The sequence below is a fragment of the Limulus polyphemus genome, unplaced genomic scaffold (genome assembly GCF_000517525.1).
Source record: "Limulus polyphemus unplaced genomic scaffold, Limulus_polyphemus-2.1.2 Scaffold3266, whole genome shotgun sequence".
Taxonomy (NCBI): Eukaryota; Metazoa; Arthropoda; class Merostomata; order Xiphosura; family Limulidae; genus Limulus; species Limulus polyphemus.
Window position 1 is genome coordinate 113,578 of NW_013668876.1, and position 8,177 is coordinate 121,754.

The 8,177-nt window shown below is 33.4% G+C and overlaps 1 protein-coding gene across 1 annotated transcript in view; it reads left to right on the forward strand.

Moving 5' to 3' along the window:
* Positions 1-5,489: 5,489 nt before the first annotated feature.
* LOC111088182 (proclotting enzyme-like) overlaps positions 5,490-8,177 on the forward strand; it is a gene marked incomplete at its 3' end in the record, with an annotated part of 12,378 nt that continues 9,690 nt past the window's right edge. Inside the window, exon 1 of the mRNA XM_022397416.1 lies at positions 5,490-5,801. The remainder of the gene's footprint in view (positions 5,802-8,177) is intronic.

Here is an 8,177-nt window from a genome sequence, read left to right on the forward strand (position 1 = left end):
GTTGTAGCTTTGTGACAAAATTCAAATAAACCAAACCCACCTAAGAATCAACTAAGATTCTTGGCATATCTGTATAACTTTCTAATAGTTTAAATGCTAAGTTTCCCATAAAAACATTGGCATAGTGTGGTGCTATTTTGGTACTAATAATCATGCCTTTTGTCTGAATATAGAAATCATTATTAAATTAAAAATCGTTAGGTGTATGAATGCTTCTTCCTACACCTATAATAGTCTGTGTGTTGGTTTTGTCAAATTTCAACAGGATAGATTCAAGAGCTGTCGGGCCTTCTTTTTGTGGGATGTTTGTGTAACTAGGGGCAAGGGCCCCGTGTACCAGCGCCTAGCGACGCCTCTGGATGTCACTGTAGTTTAACTGTGTATTATGCAGTGTAAGATTTGTACATTAACGATGAGATCACCATAGTGAAGATGACAGTTATGGTGCTGACAGTATAAATATTTTTTAAATTTAAAACTTAAAAATGTAAGATGGTAAGCAACACCGCAAAAAAGGTTCCCGATGACGTGTTTCTATATATGTTATAATAATTAATTCATCTAATCTATACTCTTCTTACCTAGTGCATAATGAAATAGTCACAATCAGGGTTAGTACTTAAAAGTTCTTACTTTAACTTGAATGTAAGATATAACTTATTTCAATATGACTTTGATTTTGAAACCAGTGGAACCTACAGAATTTTGTTAAGTCTAAAAACTTAGATTAATTTAAAGCATGTAGTGTTGGTCTTTTATTTCCGGATCGTGTTACATTATAACAGTCAATACACCGTGAGCAGATATCACGAATAAGCATACAAAATAATTATAATTAAAAACGACCAAGCCGTTTTACACACTCCCATTAATTAAAGCAAGAAAGAAAAGCAAACATATACAGGATTTTAAGGTGTTGTTTTGATTCTTGCGCAAAGCCACACGAGGCCTATCTGCGCTAGCCGTCTCTGATTTAGCAGTGTTAGACTAGAGGGAAAGCAGCTAGTCAACACCACCCACCCCTAAATCTTGGGCTATTCTTTTGCCACGAATAGTGCGATTAACCGTCACATTATAACACCCCACAGCTGAAAAAGTAAGCATTTTCGGTGACGGGGATTCGAACTTGTGATCCTCAGAATGAGAGTCGAACGCCTTTACCACCATGCCATGGGATTTTAAGGAAGTGATAAGGTAATTTCTGTAATCAAGTTAAATGATACTTTAAAGTTAGTAGTTTAATTTTACTTTAGATTTAGCAGTTAAGTAAAAGCCGATATATAGTCAGTTTATGATGTTTGCCAACAAGATTGATACATAATTTTCTTTTTTTTAATACAAATACGCTTTTATATACACACACAACAGTACAATTTACAATAACAATTATTAAAAACATTGATTTAGAAACAAAAGTTTCATAAACTTACAAACAATATAGTCTTCTTTCTAGCCTGGAACTTCCTTGATATCTTATCGAGGGTTCAACGATGAGCGAGTTGACATAGGTATAATTCACTTAACAGGGAGCTAGTTAGCCCTGTAGTCTTCACTGTTCACACGCCTATTAGTGATTGAGTTTCCACCGATGACGTTAGGTAATTTTTTCGTAAAAGTATTAATGGCCGATGTGAATCCACAGAAGTTAAAGTTTCCTGGTCAAATATCTGAAGTTTTCCGATTGATGAGCGTTATAATAATCAGTTATAGCTTCCGAAGTTTATAACAAACTAATAATAGATACTACTTTCGGTTATATTTATAGCCGTGTGGAGGCGTTCTAGAAATTTCAGTTTTACATAAAAATACAAATTTAACTGTTTACATATATATACATATAATGTTGATTCTTACTTTCGAGAATCTTCTACGACTATAGAGAATAGGCGGGAGTTTTGCAATACATATTTAACACGATAAGCTACACATGTTTTTAAATATAAATGTAATCTAAACATACGTCGATAATGAAATAAATATTTAATAACAAATTCGTTACACTATGTTAAAATAGCTTGTGTGAATCAGTGACAGTCTGAAGGGCCTTTAGAAGTTCTTTGTCAATTTCTTATTTAGAAAAAATAAAATAAAACGATGTGTTTCTAATTAAGCACAAAGCTACACTATGGGCTATCTGTGCTCTGCCCATCACGGGTATCGAAACTCGTTTTTTTAGCGTTGTAAATCTGCAGACGTGCCACTGGGCGGCAAAACGACGTGATAAGAAGCAATAACTTAATGTATTATTGTAATGGTTTCTATTGTTAAACTGGTTTTTCTTTTAATTATTCAGTAAACATATTTCCAAGTCCACTTAATGAAACGGAAAGCGTTTTATTTCTTCTATCACAAGTTCATCAAGTGTTAGGCCTAACTTCACAAATATCGATAGTCCTGTGCTTGATAACTTCTTCCGTGTCTCCAGGACTTCGTTGTAACACAAATTCAACATTCACAGAACTGAAGTATCAAGACAAGCTGACTAACATACTCATTAACTCAATAATCAATACAAACACTAAATCTACTCTTGTCTGATCAGTGGACCCCCCAATGGCACAGCGGTACGTCTGCGGACTTTCCACGCTAGAATCCGGGTTTTGATACTCGTGGTGGGCAGAGCACAGGTAGCCCATTGTGTAGCTTTGTGCTTAATTACAAACAAAACTAATCAGTGGTTTTATATCTTTTAAAATCGAATAATTTCCCAAACTTTCAACAAAATCCCAGACATTGTGCTCTTATCACATCATATCAAAACTCTGTCTAGTGGACAATGGGCTATCTATGCTCTGCCCACCACTGATATCGAAACCCGTATTCTCGCGTTGTACGTCCGCAGACATACTGCTGTACCACTGGGGGCACAAAATATGCTATATGTGTAAGTAGGTATGGTTTCCACATAACACGTTTGTTAAGAAAGTTCGTTAAGATTATTTTTCTATAGCTACCTATTGTTTTGTGTCATTCTCATAGAATGGCACCTTCAGTCTTCCTGTGGTAAAGATAGCTGCAAGGTAACTTTTAGGATGTAAAGTTAGACAAACATCTTTCCTACTAACAGTTGGGTGATCTTTAGAGGTAATACCCTCTTTTATATTTTATTTAGAATGACCAGTCACGCGTGAAGCGCCAGTCGTTCTTAAAAAATCTGATGCTAACAAGTTAACTAAGTAACGTGACATTTAGTCTGGAACAGGATCACAAGCGTTAGTTGTGCTTATGGCCTCATCTGTATAAGTTGGAATGGCTTCAAACCTAACTCTTCAGTAAAGTCGAACTGTTGTGGCAAATAAAGTACATTTTCGCTGTGCTTTATTGATTAAAGACTGCTTATTGTGATTGTATGTTTGTGTTTAGTCTCTCTTTATTTCTTGCTGACTCAATTAGTCAGAAAATACAGAATTATTTTGCAATATATATCTTGAAGATTTTCCCGTTATTCAGCGGATCTATCTTGCCACTCTTAGGTTAAGCCAGTGCTATCTGAAAATGCAACAAATAAATTGACAATAAATGAGCGAATTCAGGGTGCGATATGAAAAATATAAACTTCTTGAACACTGGTTAACTGTAGACTTTTATACACGTGTTGCATAAATAATTTGGTCACGTTGCTTACTTGGTAATTATTAGGATATATCTTTAGGAATGTGCTGGTCGTTATTTTTTGACTAGTTTACTCAAGCTAAAACCATCTCGCTGGTTTGGTTTAGTTATCTTTAGGAATGTGCTGGTTATCACTTCCGGTGGCTACTTTACTCAAGCTAAAACCATTTTGCTAGTTTAGTCATCTTTAGGAATGTGCTGGTCATAACTTCCGGTGACAAGTTTACTCAAGCTAAAACCATCTCGCTAGTTTAGTTATTTTTAGGAATGTGCCGGTCACCACTTCCGGTGACAAGCTTACTTAAGCTAAAACCATCTCGCTAGTTTAGTTTAGTTATCTTTAGGAATGTGCTGGTCATCACTTCCGGTGACTAAAACCATCTCGCTAATTTTATTTATTTATTTTTAGGGGCGAGCTGATCATTACTTTTGGTGACTAGTTTACTCAAGCTAAAACCATCTCGCTAATTTAATTAATTTATTTTTAGGGACGAGCTGATCATTACTTTTGGTGACTAGTTTGCTCAAGCTAAAATCATTTCGCTAATTTGGTTTAGTTATCTTTAGGAGTGCGCTAGTTATCTTATTTTGGTAGGTAGGTTACATAGGTTAAATTCTTCTCGCTTGTTAATCAGGTGGTATCGTTAATATACAACGTTGATAATTATACATAACTTTTGTGAGAGTTGACTTGATGAATAATAATAATATAATTAATCGCACATGTCTATTTTTTTACTATAATGGACGTAGCATGTATGTCAGTATCTATATATGTAACAAAAACACTCGCGCCATCTATTGAATGGCACCACAAACAAAAATCCATAAAATATTTCACACTTTGGGTATTCAAGACTCAGACAATTAGAAAAATAACTGTGGTATGTGCAACAACCATTTCTTTATAACAGAACAAAATTTTAAATAAAAGTACTCTCCTCACAACAAGAACACAACTTTCACTAGGGTTTGCTTATATCTTTATTGATGTAATTTTTAAATGTAGTACTGAGAAACTGGGGTTCGTAAAAAAACGAATTTTTTTCAATAAACGGCACCACTTTTAATATATAAAAACAATATAGTTTATATGAGTAAAATGTATGAAAATTTTGACCACTGTACATTGAATCATTCTGATGCAATGAGTTGCGTATGGTTAAAGAGCACAAACACTTTTCCCGTGTAGTACTTTCCAGAAGAAAATCGTTTTTCAGAAAATGTTCACTTTTTCTTCATTTTTTTTTGAGTGAGGTACTAATACTACATTAGTAATTACTAGCACAAACAGCCGCCCTTATGGCGACGTTTCTGCTAGTAAGTATAATTCAAAAATAAACAGTCGTTAATTGAGAGAATTATGAGCTAAATTAATTTTAACCTTTTAGCATTTTCTTGATGGTTATTGCGCAAGAACAGATGTCCCACAGAAATATTAGTAAAGTAAAAAAACAAGATCTAGTAAATTTTATTCTTCATCTATACAAAAAAAGATACAGTTATTATTTCAATTAGCTGACGATTGGTCGTGAAATATAAAAAAAATATTAAACAATAAATAAAAAATACCCGTTCGCTTACATGGTGGAGTTTGTAAATCTGTTTTTTTGCAAAAAGATGTCAACAATTTTATTTTAACCATGTTTACTTGCACAAACAACTTTTCATAGGAACTTTTTTTTCTAGGATTTACCCCACGAGATATGGAAACGTTAACGTAAAACAATCATTTCTAAGCCTAAAGTGTTTAGAAGTCAGACTGTCTAACAAACAACAAATAGCGATATTTCAGGATGTAGATAAGCATTTCACTTTAGGGGTTGGTCTGAAATGGTTTCCTCCTTAGAATTTCCTAAGTAAAATAGGGACGTATATATAAATGTTTGATCCCAGCGTTGGAAAACTTGTTGTCAAAACATTTCTCCCCCTCCTCCAAGCATCGCTTGTATACTGCCTCGTTCTGTTTTCCCCAGACAAAGGCGCCTGGTTCTTCACTTTTTATATCTTGTAACAAGCCTAAGGTAGAATAAATTTGGTGACGTCACATTATTGCCCTCAATCCAAAGAAAGGGTCACCTATGAACTAGAGAGCTTGTTCCTCAATTTTAACTTTGGTAAGGTTCCGAGCATAAGTGCTGGTGGATAAAAAGAAAGTTTAGTGCTCCAAGTTCACTCAGTGTACTTAGGTAAGTTTTAACTTCGAAGGAGAAACTCTACTTGTAGTTTAAGCGGTAGGAAAATACGCTAGTATAATAAGGTTAAGGTTTCAGTAACGCAGAACGCTGTGTTCGCTCATTATACTTTGTTTATTTGATCGACTTCCGAAATATTAGGTGCAAATGTAGTATATAAATATAGTATGTAAGTAAATTACTAAATATACATTGAATTAGAACTCAAAAGGTAAGGTGGTGTATTTGAAATTGCGATTTATCCGTGTTTGAAGAAGTCCGCTTTGGATTATATATTTATTACTTTTAATTTGTGTATTGCACACGCAGTTGCAATTCGCGAGACGTGACTATAACTTGTAAGGGTATATTATTATTATTAGGATAATATTAGGATAAATTTTTAATTTAAATTTAACTAAAATATAGGATCAAAAACTATAGTTAAAATTTTCGGGCGCCTTCTCGTTATTTTTATGTCGTTTGTTATACCTTTTGGGCTATTTTTATTGCAAGTGACAGCACTACGATTTGTCTGCAGACTGCAGCATGTATAAATTTGGTTATACTTATACCGTGATTTGTGGCAGTTGTTAAACATGTTAAACAGGGGGGAGCAGTCGATTCATTACTGTGGACCATGAACCAGTACGTTATAATATTAATTAATAGCGATTTTGAAATATTGGGTAAAATTACTTCAATTCTTCTACCACTGGAACAGATTAAAATGTTTCTCATCGTAATATTATTATTTTTTGTAACTTCTAGTATAACTGCAAATATAAAGTACACGTGCATATTTTAGTTCTTATTATTAACTAGGCTTTCAAAAAGAAAATAACTAAAGTAGAATCTTGGGACGTAGAATGCTCAGTACAGTAGCCTCTTGACGTCTGTGATATAAATAATAATAATGTGTACGTGTGTGATGCCCCATTAAAATTATGAAATTTGATGGGGGATTTCTATTATCTACTTTTCTTTCTTAAGTTAACGAAGCTAGTATTATATAATGAAGTGATCAGAAATAATCAATGCCGTGAATCAATACACAAGACAACTAACATCCAAAATGATTAAGCTATGCACAATCATGGATACCCTTACCGTCAACGATATTTTCGGCCATAATCTTAATATCTCGCGATGTTCAAACAGCGTATGAGATTTAAGTCCATGTACTAAGGCAATGATGAGAAAAAACATTTTCGTAAATGTAAACATTAACATTTAATAATATTCACAATTATTTTAAGATTTATAGCCAATTACCTTAATGAAACTAAAGTTGTATTTACAAAAATACGTTGGATTACAATTGTAATGAGACTACATAATTGCTATCGGAACGCCCAGAACACCAGTCATAAAATGAGAGCCATAAGACCCATACTAGTTCACGTATATACTAACTGGTTATGCTTGTTCACGTACAGGCAATTGCGCTCATCCACGAACAAAAACGTGTTAAAAACAACACTAAACTAAAAATCGCAACTAAAGTACACTGGCCTCCTATTTTGCAGAAGTAAAGATAATTATCAAGTTAGGTATAGATGGTGGGGGGATTATTATTTTGTAAGGTTTAGATTTTGCATTTATTATTAAATTTAAAATCCATTTAGAATATTTTCTATTGGACTAAAATATAATATATTAACTGATTTACATAAAATGTTTTTACTTGTAACAAATTTAACACTTGCAAAATTACTTTTTGCACTCAGGGTGTTGGGAAATATTTCTTGTTATTGTCTCGTGAGGAAAGGTCATTCTTGCCTCTTGTTTTAGCCTACTGTTGCTTATTGCTTGTGGCAGTGTTTCCGTTTCGTGACTGGCACGTGGCGTCAAGAGATATGAAGAATTTTATCCCAGTTGCTACACAAAACCACCTAGTTTCTAGGTGTAGGTACACTAACCGTCATATTGGTCGTATAGTAATTTAAACACATTTTTAAACAAATAGTTTAAGCCATATGCGAAGCCTGTACTTAAAATAAACATGACTTCAATTTTATTTAAATAATAAATAACTTTTTTTTTTTTGGCAAGCGGGGAAACACACATACACACGTTTATTGTAAAATAATGATTAGTAATATTCCAAAAGCTTACTATGGTAACATCCTTCATTGGAAAGTGATTTGTTGTATATTTGACAAACACTTTGTATTTTATAATTAAGTCATTGGATTGAACAAATTGATGATTTATGTGAAGATAATGACGTAATATACCACGTTGATTATGCAATTTGTATAATTATTGATGACGTGTACAATAATACACTAAGTTTATTGAAGATACAGCTGCTTTTTGTTTACCACGTACAAGCCCACACTTATTACTATTGTTTTTAATAACACATCCTATTAATAATGTTCATTG